This window comes from Marmota marmota, unplaced genomic scaffold, assembly GCF_001458135.2.
Source record: "Marmota marmota marmota unplaced genomic scaffold, marMar, whole genome shotgun sequence".
NCBI classification, from domain to species: domain Eukaryota; kingdom Metazoa; phylum Chordata; class Mammalia; order Rodentia; family Sciuridae; genus Marmota; species Marmota marmota.
Window position 1 is genome coordinate 7092167 of NW_026000138.1, and position 15671 is coordinate 7107837.

The 15671-nt window shown below is 51.3% G+C and overlaps 1 long non-coding RNA gene across 1 annotated transcript in view; it reads right to left on the minus strand.

Moving 5' to 3' along the window:
- Positions 1–5987: 5987 nt before the first annotated feature.
- The window catches only part of LOC125611252, a 12879-nt gene continuing 3195 nt past the window's right edge, over positions 5988–15671 (minus strand). The window contains exons 2-3 of the long non-coding RNA XR_007341409.1: positions 11152–11699; positions 5988–9376 (exon numbers count right to left, since the gene is read on the minus strand). This is a non-coding gene — a long non-coding RNA (uncharacterized LOC125611252). The remainder of the gene's footprint in view (positions 9377–11151; positions 11700–15671) is intronic.

Consider the following 15671-nt stretch of genomic DNA (forward strand, 5'->3'; position numbering starts at 1 on the left):
CAGCGTATGGCTCCCTGCTGCTTCTGAGAAGCTAAAGACAAGCAGTCCGCTTCTAGCACCTGTGCCCTGGCCCTCAGCATCCTCAGGGTCTTGCATCTGTAGGTGCAAATGCTAGGACCTTTGAAATAAGGGGTTTGAGCACCCACAGCTTTAGGTATCTATGGGGCTCTTGAGACCGACTCCCCATGAATCCCACAAATAACTCTATGAAGTTTTCATTTGTAATAAGTCATTTTTGAAAAAGTGAGATGATTAGTAAAACCTATGTTAAAGAATTAAAATGTCCAGGGGGCCATGCGCAGGGGCACCTGCCTGTCATCCCAGCGGCTTGGGAGGCTGAGGCAGGAGGATCAGGAGCTCAGAGCGAGCCTCAGCAACTTAGCAGGGCGCTAAGCAACTCAGTGAGACCCTGTCTCTAATAAAATACAAAACAGAGTTGGGGATGGGGCTCAGTGGTCCAGTGCCCCTGAGTTCAATCCCTGGTACTCCCCCGAAAAATGTCACCGGGTAGGCAACACACCTCCACCCTCTCCTGGGTTTACCCATGAGGCTGCCACAGCCTGTGCTTGCTGGGGCCCTGCTAATTCCCAGGCAAAGCGGAGGCCTCCTGCTTTGTCCTTCCTGGCGGCTGGTGGCTTGTCATCTGCCCCCTCTCAGCCCTCTAGACCTCTGTGGGGCCTGGGGTGGAGAGTCAGGGACTCGGCGTTCCTGGCGTGAGTGTCAAACACCCCTTCTGAGTGCCCTGGCTCCAGGGTCCCTGTCCTGAAGGGCCCGGCTGAGTGGGGCTTTCATCAGCCTCTGAGAGGTGGCAACAAGTCTCAGGGCGGGCGCTGCTGCCCACCGGCCCCACTCCTGCAGAGCAGGAGTCCTGGAAGCCAGATTCCAGAGGCATCTGGATGTTATCAGTCACTCCAGTGTCTGGCCAGTGGGGTGGGGTGCGGTGGGGCTGGTGGCAGGGGCAGAAGCTGGCTGGAGGGCAGAGCGAGGAATCCCACAGGATTGCTGGGGCTAGACCCCGCCCTGGGGGAGGGGAGGGGACAGCTAACCCATGGCCCTGCCCTGCCCTGCCCTGCCCTGCCCTGCCAGGCCCCCACGGGGTGGAGCAAGTCAAGGATGGTATTTGTGTGACCAAAGAAAGTGAGGCCAGGCCACTCACTGGGCAGCACTTGAGGACAATTGCTGTGGCCACCACCACCACCATCGCCTGGAAGGCAGGCAGGGCCGGGCAGAGCTCACCCTCTGGTCCACTTGAAGATTCCTACTTCAAAACTACCCCTGATGGCTTCCAGACAAGCCGGCACCAAGGGTCATTCTGGAGGCTCTCAGTGTTGTCGATAGCAGCTGGAGGGACAGGTGTAAATCTGCCCCTGCATTCCTCTTGTCCCCCTCCCAGCTTTCTGCACCTGAAGCAAGTCTCATTTATTACTGCAGGCACACTCAGGAGGCTCGCAGGCACTTGCGCGTGCGCACACACACACACATGGGCTTGTCCACCGTTAACACGGGGCCTGCCCTGTGGGTACATTTTTTTTTTCTCTTAGTGCTCCTTTAAAACAAACCCCATCAGCTGTTTGTTAAAGCAAAGCAAACAGGAGCCTCCCAACAAAGAGAGAGGGAAGAGAAAAAGAAAAAGAAATCCTTTTATTTGCTACCATTAAAATGTCCCTTTTAAAATACCGCTCCTGGCAGACACATTTGGGAGGTAAGTTAGGGAGGCCAGGGGAGCTGTGGTTGATTTGAAGTGATCAGTGATGAGCTGGGGGGGGGGGGGGCGGCTCCTGTCGAGTGTCACAACATGCTGGGGGGCGGGAGGGGGTGGCTGCTCCCCACCCAGCACTCTCCAGGGAAGCACGGGGGGATTGGGAGGGCTGCTGTCCAGCTGGCCAAGTGCACTCTGAGAATCCGAGGGCCCTGGGAAGATCCCACATCCTCCTCTGGGCCAACGGGATGGCACCTGCAGACCTTCCTGGTGGGTGTGCCTGGAGGTGTCGGGGTGGGGAGGGGGTGCTTCATTGTGACTCCAATGGCAGAGTCGTTCCCCACAAGCCCTTGGCCACATACCCCCCACCCTCTACCCCAGAGGCCCTGTAGGGCCCCTGGAAACCCCTAATGAATGATAACTCATCTCCTGAGATCCCAGGACGTGATGCTTTCTAGAGTTTTTAAAACCACACTCCCCCAGGGATGGAGGCCACTCAGGGAATTGGGGGTTGGAGCCACTCAGTCTTGATTTAATGGAAGCATTTCTATGGGGCCAGATAATGGCCCGAGGATGTTAGGGAACACCCGGTCGCACGCCTTCCTCATATTTTCCTTTTTTAAAAGTTTTCAGCTTTCTCCCTGCCTTTAGGTACTTTTCTCTGCTTTTGTCTCCTTGGTGTCAAGGAGTGACATGACCTGGCTGTGCCTATGAACTGCCCCTGTCTCTTCCCCCTTCTCTTCTTGCTACCATGCCTCCCAGGCTCTGTCTTTCAATCCCTCCATGTCTGTCTGTCTTCTTCCCTGTTTTCTCCTTCTTCTACCAAAGTGCCTTACTCTCTTTCTCTCCCCCTGCTCCCTGTCACTGTCCTGGGTCATTTCTCACCATCCTAAAGCTCCCCCATCCTGGCTCTCATGGAGGAGGAATGGTCAGTCTCTTGCCCCTGTGGATCTGCAGGGACCCAGAGGACTGGGGAGAGGGACAGTGAGCTTCTGCAGATGACTAGGAGTTGGCCAGGGGCAGTTTGACCCTGGGAGGGGACATCAACCATGCACAGAGGCCCCCAGGGCCCTGCCTAGGAGTCAGAAATCCCCCTTGGTCCTGGTCACTGCAGAGTTCACTGCTGCTGGGAGTTCCACCCAGGGACACTCCAAGCACCCACCAGTGTTCCTTCTTTCTCCAAAGCTCTTTTCCCTTGCTGATCATTGCTTTCCCCTCACCTCGGGAGACCTAGGCAGAATGAGAAAGACAGAGAAGACATCATATTGCACTTGGAGTCAGGACATCTGGTCTCCAAGTCCAGCAAGGACACCCACTGCAGTGTGAGGAAGGGAGGGAGGGAGGGAGGGAGCACTTTATCTCTGGGTGTCTCAAGGTTTTGGAAATCCTGGGATTCAGAAAAGGGGCCCAAGGAGGGCTGAGTTTATGAGGAGTCTTCAGAGAGAGAAACTGAAGAACAGAGTTCATTCTCTCCTCTCTCTCTCTCTCCACACTTACATATACATACACAGTGAGCAGCCCTAATCCAAAGTTTCAAAATCCAAATCGAAAATCCCACACCTGACCTCGTTCGATGAGTCACAGTCAAAACACAGGCAACATTAAAAATATTGTATAAAATCCCCTTCGTTCTGTGTATGAGACGTATATGAAACATAAGTGAATTTCATGTTTAGACTTGGGTCTCCTGCCCACGATATCTCATGACGCACGTGCAAATATTCCGGAGTATGAAAAGATCCAAAACACTTCTGGTAACTTAGCATGCCCAATCTCCCGTGATGAATGAGCACTTACTATGTGCTAGGGGTCAGGCCCAGCCATGTCCCACATGTGACCCAATTGACTCCTCGCAATGGTCCTCGGGCTGGGCCTGTTAGTTCCCCTTGTCAGAGGAGGTAACTGAGGTTTAGAGGGGTTAATGGATTCACCCCAAATTCCAGGGCTGTAGTGTGCCATCCCTTAAGCTCAGCAAGGGTGTGCCAGCCCTTAGCTGAGACCCACTGACCTGGTCTATAAAGGCGCCATCACCAACAGCATCACAAAGGACCAGACAGGCTCACAGGAAGCACCCTGGCCACACAGGAAGATGTACCTGCTGGTGAGGGCCTGACTGTCCTAGGCTAGGTGTGCAGCCCAGTCCACAGGTGCCACCTGCTGAGCCCCGCTGGGCTGTGGCCCCCACTTAAGGAAACTAGTGTCTAGAAGCTGGAGAGCTCCTTACTCAGTGAAAGTGAGAAATTCCCAGTCAGGTCTCCTGAGCGCAGAGGTGGATAAAAGCCTTCGGAGAAGGGTGAGGTGGGAAGCTTGTGGCTTTGTTAATTTATTTATTTTAGGGTTTTGGCACTGGAGATGGAATCCAGGGCCTCCTGCATGCAAGGCAGGCGCTCTACCACTGGGCTCCATCCCCCGCAAGCGCCAGGCTCTGGAGGCGGAGAGCGATGGTTCCATTTTTGAAGCGCGTGGCAGCCCTGACACCTCCCAATCCATTCCCCTTTTTCCCTGCTCCCATCAGTGAACCGAAAGGATGCGGGGAAACTGAGGCCTCAAGCATATGGCGGGATACTCGCAGCCCTTGCTCGCTGGCCAGGCCTCCCGAGAGCCGCGGAAGGCACCTCAGGGCCAAAGTCGGTCAAGCGGGCAAAGGAAGAAGGCGGTTCCGGGCAGCTGCTGGAAAGCACTTCCCAAAATCATCTGCGGAAGGCTGCAAGGACCCTAGGAAGCAGACTGAGCAGGGGGTGGGGGTCGGCAGGGCAGAGAGGACACAGAACCAGGGCGGGATTGCTTCCGCCTCTCAGAGCCTGGGGACCCACCGCAGATGGATGTCTACTCAGTTCCAAGCGGGAGACGTGGGCAGCTACCGAATCACTGGAAGAAAGAGGATGAGGATCTGACCTTCCCTTTCCAGATTCTCTGTGCATAGTCGAAAAACAGCTGGAAAGAGAAAGAGGAGAGAGAGGAGAGGAGAGGAGGAGGAGGAGGAGGAGGGGAAGGACCAGGAGGGGGAGGGGGAGGAAAGAAAGGCTGTGGGAGAGACAAAGAGATGAATGTGAAATTAGGATCCTAGCACCAAGCTTAAGGGCAAGGCGATTCCAGGGTCCTCCTCCTGTTGAGTTTGGTGTCAGGCCAGGGCAGGAGGACACATGATCCCTTAAGTCCCTTGGCCAGGCCAGTGTCAGCCTGCAAACTCAGCTGGAGGATGGAACCTTCAACCTTGCCCCCTCTTTGCTGTGTGACTTCAGGAAAATGGCCCCATTTCTCTTCGGATCAAGTTCTGTCCTTTTAGTTCAGGGAAGAGCATCCAGCACATGGACCAAAAAGGGTCAATGATTTGTGCCTTTCCTCCCTTCTCCCAGAAAAACTGGCTCTCCACTGCCTTAGTTAACAGGGAGAGGTTGAAAGAGGTGATTGCTAGGGAATAGAAGGTAGGAACACAGCAGATGCTCAATAATTACTCCAGTGTGGCAAGTCTGCCTTACTTCTCCATTCTTGCTATGGGGACGTGGTGATTACCAAGCCGCTTTACAGTCCTGAGTAATCTCAGAGGGTTCTTTCAAATCGCCATCAACATCCTGGATCCAAGGCGACAGCAGAGCCAAGAGTCCTATTAAGGAACACACCAGACCCCTAGGCAGGTGTCCATTCCCACCCTGTCTTCCAGAGTCAGGGATTCCCAACAGCCCCAGCGAGGGCTCTAACCCCCAGCCCCAAGACCGACCGTCTGGCAAAGGCTGGAGCTTTACCGAGACCAACGACCGCGATAGCGGGCGGGTAGAAAATCCGATGAAGTCCAGTGAGCAGGAGAGAACCAGGAAGGGGAGGGAGGGTGGGGACCAAGATCGAAAGGGGAAGAAAGAAGCAAGGCCGGGGACAGACGGAAACAGCCCGGGAGAGCACAGGGCGCAGGGCGCAGGAGGACCCAGGCGTCCACGCTGGGTTTCCCGCCGCGCCCCACCCCGCCCAAGCGCAGCGCCCCACCGACCAATTTGGCTTGCACAAAACCCGAGCCCCAGGAGCCCTTGCCAGGCCGCTAGGGCTTGATTCATTTCTTGACTAATTAACGGGAAGCTCCATCGCCCCTTCTTTTAGGACCCAATTAATTCGCCGCGGGCGGTGGGTGGAGGCTTGCAGCAGAGGCGCCCGCCTGGAGCCCCTTTGTGAAGGGCTGTCTGGGCCATATTGATCACACACACACACACACACACACACACACACACACACACTCCCATCTTTTCCTTGTTCCATTAAAAAAAAAAAAAAAAGCCTCAAAATATCTACATTTCCAGAGTTTAAGTGTAGGCATGGCATCTTCTGCCCACCAATTGCTTCCTGAAGGGATCAGAGGAGGAAGGCAGTTTCCAGATCTCCCTGGAAAAGGGTTCAATGGCACCTCCTCCTCTAAAGGACAAAGAGAACAGATTGCTGCTGTGGACCTACTGTGGAAGTGACTTTGCTGCCTACTGAAAGCCAAACAACACCTTGGGCCCCAGGGGGACGCCCAGTTCCCCAAAACACAAGAAGTGGGACTTCCTACAAACCTTTGGATCTCTGTGTTTTTCTGTCTGGGTGTTCCTCACCTGCAGAATGGCCATCACTGGGAAAGTGCTTCCCCCCTGGGGTTTCTCTCCTAGCTGAACTGTCCTAGGGGAAAACTCTCAGGACAGTTCATCTTCGTGAGGATTTTAGTCTCCAATAGACTGCATTTTATAACAAACTCATTTCTCTAGTAGGGAACCAGGAACTAAGGAGAGTGGGATATCTGCTCCAAGATTTGGCAGTCTGATCCCAAGGCTGAGAGGTTCAAGAACGAATTCTGCAAGGAGGCTTCCAAGACCCAATGACTGGGTGATAAATTCACCCCTACACTCGGTGTGGAAATGGGGGACGCTCTCCTGGGCAGGTATCCCAAGGCTCACCTGGGTGGAGCTCAACATGTCTCTAGTTCAGGAACAACTTTGAGAAATCCAAAATCCCCAAATCTTTTGGGTGGAACTCTTAAGCGCACAGAACGGGGGAGAGACTTCTCCCGTCTTGGAGGGGCCGTGGAGGTCCGCATCGATTGTATTGACCTCGGGGTGAGCTGGCTTGTCTCCTTTATCGATCACATGAACGAAGTCTGGGACAAAATATAGACGAAAGGAAATCATCACAGGCGTCTTTGCAAAGCTGGTGGGAAGTGGCCCAGCCACGCCGGGAGCACCCGCGGGTGATCAGAGAGGTTTCACCACCCCCCTCCCCCATCAAGAAAATGAGCTTCTCTTCCCATCCTGCCTCATTATGTCTCTGATCTTTTTTTTAAAAAAAAAAAGTTATGTCCTATTTAAAAAGAAATTAAACAAGAATTAGTTTACTCAATCAGCAAACATTTGATGATCACAAAACATGTCCCAGAGACTGAGCTGAATTTTTGGGGTACTAATGGAGGGAGGGATCTGTACGGCAGAAACCCTGTGGGGGAGGGGCAAATCCTTTTGCAGTCATTTCTTAAAGATGTGACTTGGCGAGACACTCCTTAGCTCTCTAGCCCATAGTTTTCAGTGAATGAAGAGCTGCGTTACTGCCTATTGGTAGGCAAAGAGGTTAGATCTTTTGAGCTCAGAACCTGGACAGGCAGATTCAAGAGAGTCCTTTGAGCAACCCATGGTTGGGATTAGACTCTTGCTCATTCCTGGTGCCTGGTAGGTAGACTCCGCCCTTCGCTTCAGGGATGCCCTCAAGATTTTCAAAACTCTCAAGTGCTGTCTCTTCTGGAGAGTGGGAACCACCCAGCACAACCTCCACAACACAGCCATGGAGAGCTGGGACCAATTCAGCTCGGCCTTTCTGCTCTAAGACCTTGAAACAACCACCTACCTCTTCACCCTTCCTGGATGGACCTCAGTCTAACCCATCTTCAAAAGAGGAATAGTACAGTAAACAAAACTCAAAACAGCAAGCATCGAGCTTGTATTCACCTTGAGTTTCCAGCCCTTCCAAAGATACCTGGCTCTCAGAATCCTCTTAATAAATATCTGTGGCATGATGGAGTGGGATTTTCTATTTCTTATACCAAACATCACTTCCTAGTTTAGACCACGTCTGCTTTTCCCTGTCTTGTTGGGTGGATCGGAATCCACTGGAGGAGCAGCTAATAAGTTTGATGCTGGTTTTCCAATGAATTTTGAAAGCAGCTGTGTATTCTATCCAATGCAGGGACAATGTCCCTTGTGCTCTATTTGTCTTCCTGTCTTCCTTGACTCTTATTCTTTAGCTAATGAATATATTGAGCATCCAACAGCACCCAAGTACTGTGATCACATTTGGAGAAATGAGTCCCATCCCTTCTGAAGTCCTAATATTCAACTCTTCTACCCAGACCCTGTAGCTCTCCTTGACACACATTTTTTTTTATTACAGTTATTGTTTTCTTTCCCCAAGTTTCTTAAGTAACTTTTGACAAGACCATGAAGTCTAAAGGCAAAACCTGGTAGTGTTATGCACCCCACACTCAATTCATGTTAAATGAATGAATTTATTTTTCCCAATGATATAGCCCACAGCTCCCCCAGAAACAGCCAGTGTGAGTTCACCTTGGTGGAGACCTTTTCCAATGACCCCTGACACCTGGCAGTGGGTAATGCCCAATCTCCAAGGGGCCCTACACCCTTATCATTGCAAAGTCATGAAGGTGAGGTGCATCCCAGTCCTGTGGTTTCCAATTCCAGGTGCAATTCAGATTGATCCAGGGTAAGCGCAGCCACTCCAATTTCCACCTCAGCAGTTGGGATCCAGCAAAGGGGCGCAGTGTAGCAAGTTTCTGAACTCTGTTCTTGCATCTCCAAGCTGTCTGGCTGGCCTCCTCTCCAGCTTTCTTCACCCCCCGCCCCCCCCCCACACACACACACAGCTTGCCTGTTTAGCGGGCAGGTGCTCGGAGCCTTAGCTATGAGGTGCTGGTTCGCCCAAGGACACTCTCCCCACATCCCGGTTCTCACCAGCCCCTGTCCCCTTTTTCCACCCTCCAGATACGGAAGGCTCTGGGTGACCTTGTCTCGCCCCAGCCTCCAAGAAAAACTTTGACCTCGCCAAGTGTCTGGAACTACCATCTCGGAGGCTCCAAACTGGGGCCTCTCCCCCAACCCCTTGGATCCTCGGAGATTCGCCCAGGCGCAGTAGCACCCAGACTGGTGCCAGCCGCGTCTGCGGGAGCGCCATCCAGCGGCAAGACGACGGCGAGGTTGTCTTCAAGAGCGAATCTGTTGGTTCCCAAGGGGGCATTGGTTCTTCTTCCATTCCTCTCCCTAGCTGGGCACTTCCGTTCTGGTGAGGACTGATTTGGGGGTCATGGAGCCCCTTCCCCTTGATATATGCATATCATGTGCCCTGGAAAAGGACTGTTTAAAAGGTAGAGGAAGAAAAGTGCGCCACCACTGTGGCGGCTGGAGGTGGTGGTGGTGGTGGGGGGGACGGGTGTTCAATCCAGGCTGGGTGACGCTTGCAATCTCCCTCCGCCTCGAACATGTTAAGTCCTGTCTTCCTAATTCTACACCTATGACCTTATCCTGGCTGGAGTCAGGCGCCTTGACGCCCTGCCCTTACATGCTCCATGGGCGGAAAACTTCCTCCCCGAGGCTCTGGTGGGTGTCAATCCCACCACTGCTGCATCTCCAGAGTGGTAACCGAGCCGTGCACAGAATCCTAAATGCAAAGAGAGGAAAAACGCCACTCTTCATACACCCGGAATGTTATCGCTAATTTTTTGGAAAAGTGCCTGTGTACACACATATTACATATATTATTGAGCTGGTTAGTGGGAGACTCAAAACATCGAACAACGGTGGGGGGGCATACTCTCCAATTCCCTGGTAATTTGTAACAGACAGACTTTATTGCTCCGAGAGAAAAAGAGTAGCTGCGTAGCTGCAAAACAAATTTAACTCTGTCTATATTGATCAAATTGGAGTCTGCCCGTGGGGTGTGATTGCAATGCATTTTTTAATCTGAGATTTAATTTCATATTCTGGGCTACTTGGAATGTCCATATGTACACACTTGTACCCACAAAGAACATTTTTTTCCCTAACATTCTCTTACATTTAAATAATGCCGTGGAATAGAAGCTTGAAGTTGGACCCATGCACGGCTCAGTAAACTCTCCAAACACTAGGAAGATCTAAATAGAAGCTTTAAAACAAATCGTGCCTCTGCTTTCCCCCAGCAAGCCAGGCCCACGTCTCCTCCAGATTTAGTTTGGGGACAATACTCAATCCCCTGACCAAAGGGAATCTCCTGGGTCTCTTACCCCTCTCTCATCCAATCTCCACAACCAAAAAGCTTCACAATTCAACTACAACATCTTAAAACTCACTTTAGAAAACCATAACTAGAGTTGAAAGAAAGGCCTTCCATTGATTCCAGCCATTCTCTAAATGGAGAAATGGAACAGAGAAGCCCATCCGGGTTCCTCACGGCATTGATACATGAACATAAAAGTGAATGCCACGTCATATTTTAACTTGTCTAACAGAAAATTCTAATTCGGCCGCACCCTCCCTTCTTCTCTCCCCCTTTCTCCAAAGATCTACAGTTGTGGGGAGGGCAGTGTGGGGGTGGGAAATGAAGTCGCTTGGAACGAGGGGGAAAAAAAAAAACCTAGGCATTATTTACACCTGCAAACGTTGGATGACTGTATTCGGCCCCAGTTGGCTTAATTGTAAATCTTTTCCGCATGGCCCCAACCCCTGGACCCAGCGTCTGGGTTTAATAATGCATGCGCCCCGGCACCCCAGTAGGGCAGGGCTGCAAGGAGAGCATCCCCCCGCCCCACCCCCACCCAGCTCAGAGGTAATTAGAGCAGCAGCCACCCCCACCCTCCCCAAATCATGCTTGAGGTACCAGAAGACCAGATTGTGACATGTGGGGAACTCATATTTTACCGTCTGAAGACAAGAGGAGCCATTTCAAAAGCAAACCCTGCAAGTCAGAAGTGGGAGGCGGTGTCCCCTCCTCCCCACCCTGCGGCGCCCTCAGCTTGCAGGGGGGGGCGAGGAGTGGGAAAGAGCGGGGCTCCTCTGGAAGCTGGAGCCCGGCTGAAACTCCCTGGGCTTGCAGCATAGGGCTGACCTGCTTATGGAACTGGCTGCTAAGAAAACATGTAAAAACACACCCCAGCGGTGGGAGAGAAGAACGCTCCCTCCACCCGCTCTCCGCCCCGCACTCCACACTCGAAGGTTCTCTCCCGGTCAGCTTGCTCCTGTTTTTCTCCGGGAGGCTATTTCCTTGCCATGGATCGCTGTTCCAACACTTTGGGAGTCAGAGATGTATTTTTGCATTCCCCATATTTCTCTTTCATTTTGGGTACGACTCCTTCCCGCCCCAGGTCTTTACCATCCACCCCCGATTTGATCTAGGAATCATGCTGGAGAAAATATATTGGGACGCCGGGGGTAGGTGTGCGGCTTTGCACTGAGTACCTGCAATCCTGGGTTTCTGCGATCGCGCCCCCGGGAGCCCGCCTCGCCCCGCCCTGGTAGCTGGAGAGCGCAGGAAGGTAACCACCGCCGGTTACCTGCGGCGGTTCGCTGGCTGCCAGGCGCGTCGGGAACTCGTCGCCACTGAGGGCCAGGGAAGGTCAGGGGGTCCCAGACCCCTATTCTCCCCTGCAGGACAGTGTGGCGTTTGGGGCAAGATCCCGGGGCCCTGTCCTCTTCCGTGTGCTGCCACGGGAATGCAATCCGAGGCCGGGAGCGTCTTTTCGGGTTCCTTGCTCAGCAAGGCCTGGATCTGCACCGAGGCACGTCCACCTTCTGTTATCTGCAACCAGGGTAAGGGGGCACGGTAGGTGATCCCCCCTCCCGGGGCAGAAACCATCACGGAAAGAACCTCACCGGGCGCCCGGGCGGTCCCTCACTTCCAACTCCTTCCTGGTGCCCAGCTTCTGCCATTCGCAGGGGAAAGGAGAAAGCACGCTTCTGGGGAAGGGGAGGGCAGGATCCCGGTCCTGGAGGCCATTCCTCTCCTCCTGCCAGAGGATTTTGACTTGAGGGTGAAATGAATGGGGATTTGAAGGCCAGCAAAAGCAATTCTCAGTAGAAGCAACCTCGCAATTCCAAACACTCTCTCTCTAAGCTACCTGCCTTCTGGTCTTTCCCTTCCCTAAAAGACAAGTGACATTTTTTAAAAAGAAAGAAAAGAGAAACTTCTTAAGCCCCAGTGTATCCAACCACAAGGAAGAGAACTTCAAGGGCTTCTGGGATCTCTCAGGCCACTACCTGCACCCCAGCCTGGGACTTGGAGAGAGAAACAACTCTCCAATGACCACTAATTACTCTCTAGATGTACTACCGGGCTTATGACATTTAAAATATGCAGAATTTGTTATGTATTATTGGGAGGGAGGGATGGTTGGGCTTCGGGGGCTATACCAGGACTGGAAATAAAGCTACATTGTGGAGGCTGCTGTTCCTTTTGGTAACACAGGGAGGAAGTTCTCCATGTGGTTAGGTAAACTAACACTGGCACAAAGGTGCAGCTACACCTTTGCTTGGTTGCCTGGGTGGATGGGTCTGTGATCAGAGGAGGGTGAGGGGGTGGAAGAGCTAATGCTTAGTTTGGAGCAGGTATGGCCAGAGAGTTCTGACTATAGACAGCTGATTGGTGGCAGGCCTAGCCTGGACTCCAGATCCTGAATCTAAGACCCATATCCTGGTCTCAGCAGCAGATTTCCCCCACCCCACCCCATCTGCCACACACACACCACAGAAGCAGGACCACCATCCTGGGTCCTAGGAATGCAAAAAGATAATTGCATAAAAGATTAGATTTTTTTTAATGGGGGTGTGTATGGCAGGAAGGATTTTTATCAGTGTTTAATAAGACGGGGAAACCTGGAACTCTTCATGTAAGCACCTCTCAAATTCCTGTGCCACTCAGAAAAGGTAAATCCCTCTCTGAAGCTGTGGCACCCTCAAGGTCAGCTACATCTATCTCTAAGAGCTTCACTGGGCATGACAGCTCACTGACTGACCATGTGATCACCTTTCCTCTTTCCTTTAACCTGGCTGCACATAGTACCTGTGGGTGCACAGGTTGGTTGTGCAAGAGCAGAGGTGAAGCTACCAGAAGGAAACAGAAGGAACCGAGAGGAAAAACACAAGTAAAACTTATAGGTCCTGCTTGGAGACAGATGAATCCCCACACACCAGCAAACCTTTGGCTCTCACCGTCTTTAATTGAAACCCAGTACGGGAAATAGTAATGGATATTGTGCTCAAATTGAGAAAACGTGTCCAAGGCTAGAAGGGGACAGTTAGTTCAGCAGATTTGGAAGAGACAATCTTTCTTTGACCTGTCAACCTTCCTGACAGTAGTGGTCATTGAATTTGCCATGCCCTCTCTCTTACAGACCTCCCTGTCCCCTCTGCCCCATCTACTCGTGGGAGTGAGACCCCAATGCCCCCACAACCCTGGCACCTCATAACACCAATCACAATGGAAAGAATCTAACGACGGCAAGCTGCAGAAGTATGTTCCCCTGTCTGGATGTCACCCTCCCTCTATAAGGCTGGGAGAGTGTTGTCATTCCTCCTCCTCCTCCTCCTCCTCCTTCTCTTTCCTCTTCTTTCCTCTCAAAATATTTTGTCCCCAGCCCCAAACCCACCAGATAAAATCTTGGCACCAATCTCTGTTGGGCCATTTACATCCTTACCTGTCTTAGCTAAAAATCTAGGAAGATGGTGTTGAAGAAAGAAAGCTGTGGGGGTGGTCAAAAGACCTGGGGTAAAAATTAGCTCTAGCCAGCATCTTGCTGATTCTGAATCAGAAAAATAAAAAATTAAAAAATAAAAAGGAAAAGGAAAATTTCCAGCCCCTTCCTTGTGAATTCATTTCTGCTCGACTAAGTAATGTCCATTACACTATATTTTTCATCTTCTTTCAGTTTTTTGAAATTGGGTAAAACACACACCCGGAGGAGACAACACTGAAGATGTAGATTGGCTTAACATTAGGAAACCACAATTAGTTACTTTCCTGAGAGAGAGAAAGAGGAAAAAACCCTTCCCAGATGTATAAAAGTGTCCTTCCTAGACACACCCTTACCTTCTCCATTTCCCTTCTAACTTATCTAAATCACTGTGTACAAATTTGCCATTTGGAAGGATGAGGGATTTTGATGAAAGGTAGGTGCTAATGAGAATAATATGGAGAGCATGGTCTTTTCATTTCACCTCTATCCAAAACAGACATACATGTAAAGGAAGTAGGGGAGCATGGATTAAGTGTATAACGAACGATGCTCTAGAAACAGCATAAACCAACTGGCGCCAAAGTGAGTCTCTGTACTAAAAATACTGCTTCCCCAAGCTAGACAACTTTGACAATCCTCTCTCTCTCTCTCTCTCTCACACACACACACACACACACACACTTCAGACTCTTGCACTGAATCACCCTGATCAATAATTTAGAAGGATGTCAGAGGACAGAGAAATATGTGTTACAGGAAAACTCCGTGCTGCTGGAGCAAGGCAGGAGCTTGGAAGGCAGCCCCTCACCCTGGGCTCCAGCCTCAGAAAGGGTTTGGGGTGGGGAAGAGCACTAGAGCTCTCAGACAGGCAGAGAGAATGAGGATGGGGGCCAACTCCAGGAAAAAGTGACTCCGGAAAAGCCAAGAAGAGAAGGTAAAACTTCTAATGAGACAGATGAACCAAACCACTTTTCTATCTCTTAAGACACTTTGTATCTTCCTAGCCAAGGAAGGGAAGGAAAGATGTTTCCTTGGGCCCCAGGAAGAGTATTTCCAGTCTGTCAAAGTCACTGGAAAAGATGAGGGAGGGAGAGAAGAGAAATATTGAGTTAGAAAGACGGTAGTAAATTAAAAAAGAACCAAGACAGAAGAAAAAAAACAGAGAAAAATAAAGAGAAAGAAAGAATAGAGAAGTCAGGAGGGGGAGGGGAGAGAGAAAGGGAAAGACATTAAGGCTGGGAGAGGGAGACAGAAAAGGAGAAATTGAAACCAAGCAAGAGCTAGAGTCAGGGAGGAGAAATAAAAGATTACAGAAGATCACACATCTACATTGGAAAAGAAAAGGAGGGGGAGAGGAAGAAAGCAACAGATAAACAAAAGGTGAGATGCCCTGCCCTGTCTGGTGCAGCCTGGAGGCTCCTGCCTATCCTGAACAGAGGAAAGGTGGGCAAGTTGATTGCTTTCTCAAAGGGACCAAACACCAGACTCCTGGGAGGAAGGAAGTTCTCAGAGCAAACTTTGGGGAGCAGGAGGTGGGAGAGATGGTGATTCCAAGACTCCGGGATGAAAAGGAAGCCCTCCAGCTCTGCCCAGAAACCTGAACCCCACCCCTAAGCTGGGTTCAGATCTGCACGTGGGCGAGCCAGAGCCCAGGGTAGCACAGGGGTGCTAATGCATGCCGTGGAGGGCGGCTGTGTGGGGGTGCCAGCAACCGCAGACAGGAGGAACCATGAACTGTAAACCAGGTACTCTGGAGGGAGTTTCTTTCGCTGAAATCCGTGATAAGAAAATCACATCCCCATTTGGGAGTGGAGCCTGAAAGAGGATGGAAGTCCCACAGTCGGGCGGTTTCAAAGCTTGACAGCATTAGAGGATCAAATGCAGCAAGTTCCTCTCTGATAAAAGTTTACACATGGAGCCCCCCCACCCTCTGCCACCTCCTAGTAGGAAACTTCTTAATTAGGCCTCAGACCCCAAGAGAAACATGGATACCCTTCTATTTACAGAAAGGCCCAACAGATGACACCTTGGATTGAAAAGAGCTCATGGCAAACCGGGGTGAAAGTTGAAAAGGGAATACGCAGGAGTGTCATAGTTCCTGGCCAGACCTCACACATGCTGCAGAGAGTACTTACAACAAACTCGCCAAAGTAAACGACCCCGCCTACTCACCCTCCAGGCCCCTTCCTCTCTCTCTCTCTCTCTCTCTCTCTCTCCCTCTTTTTTTTTTTTTTTTTTTTTTTTTTT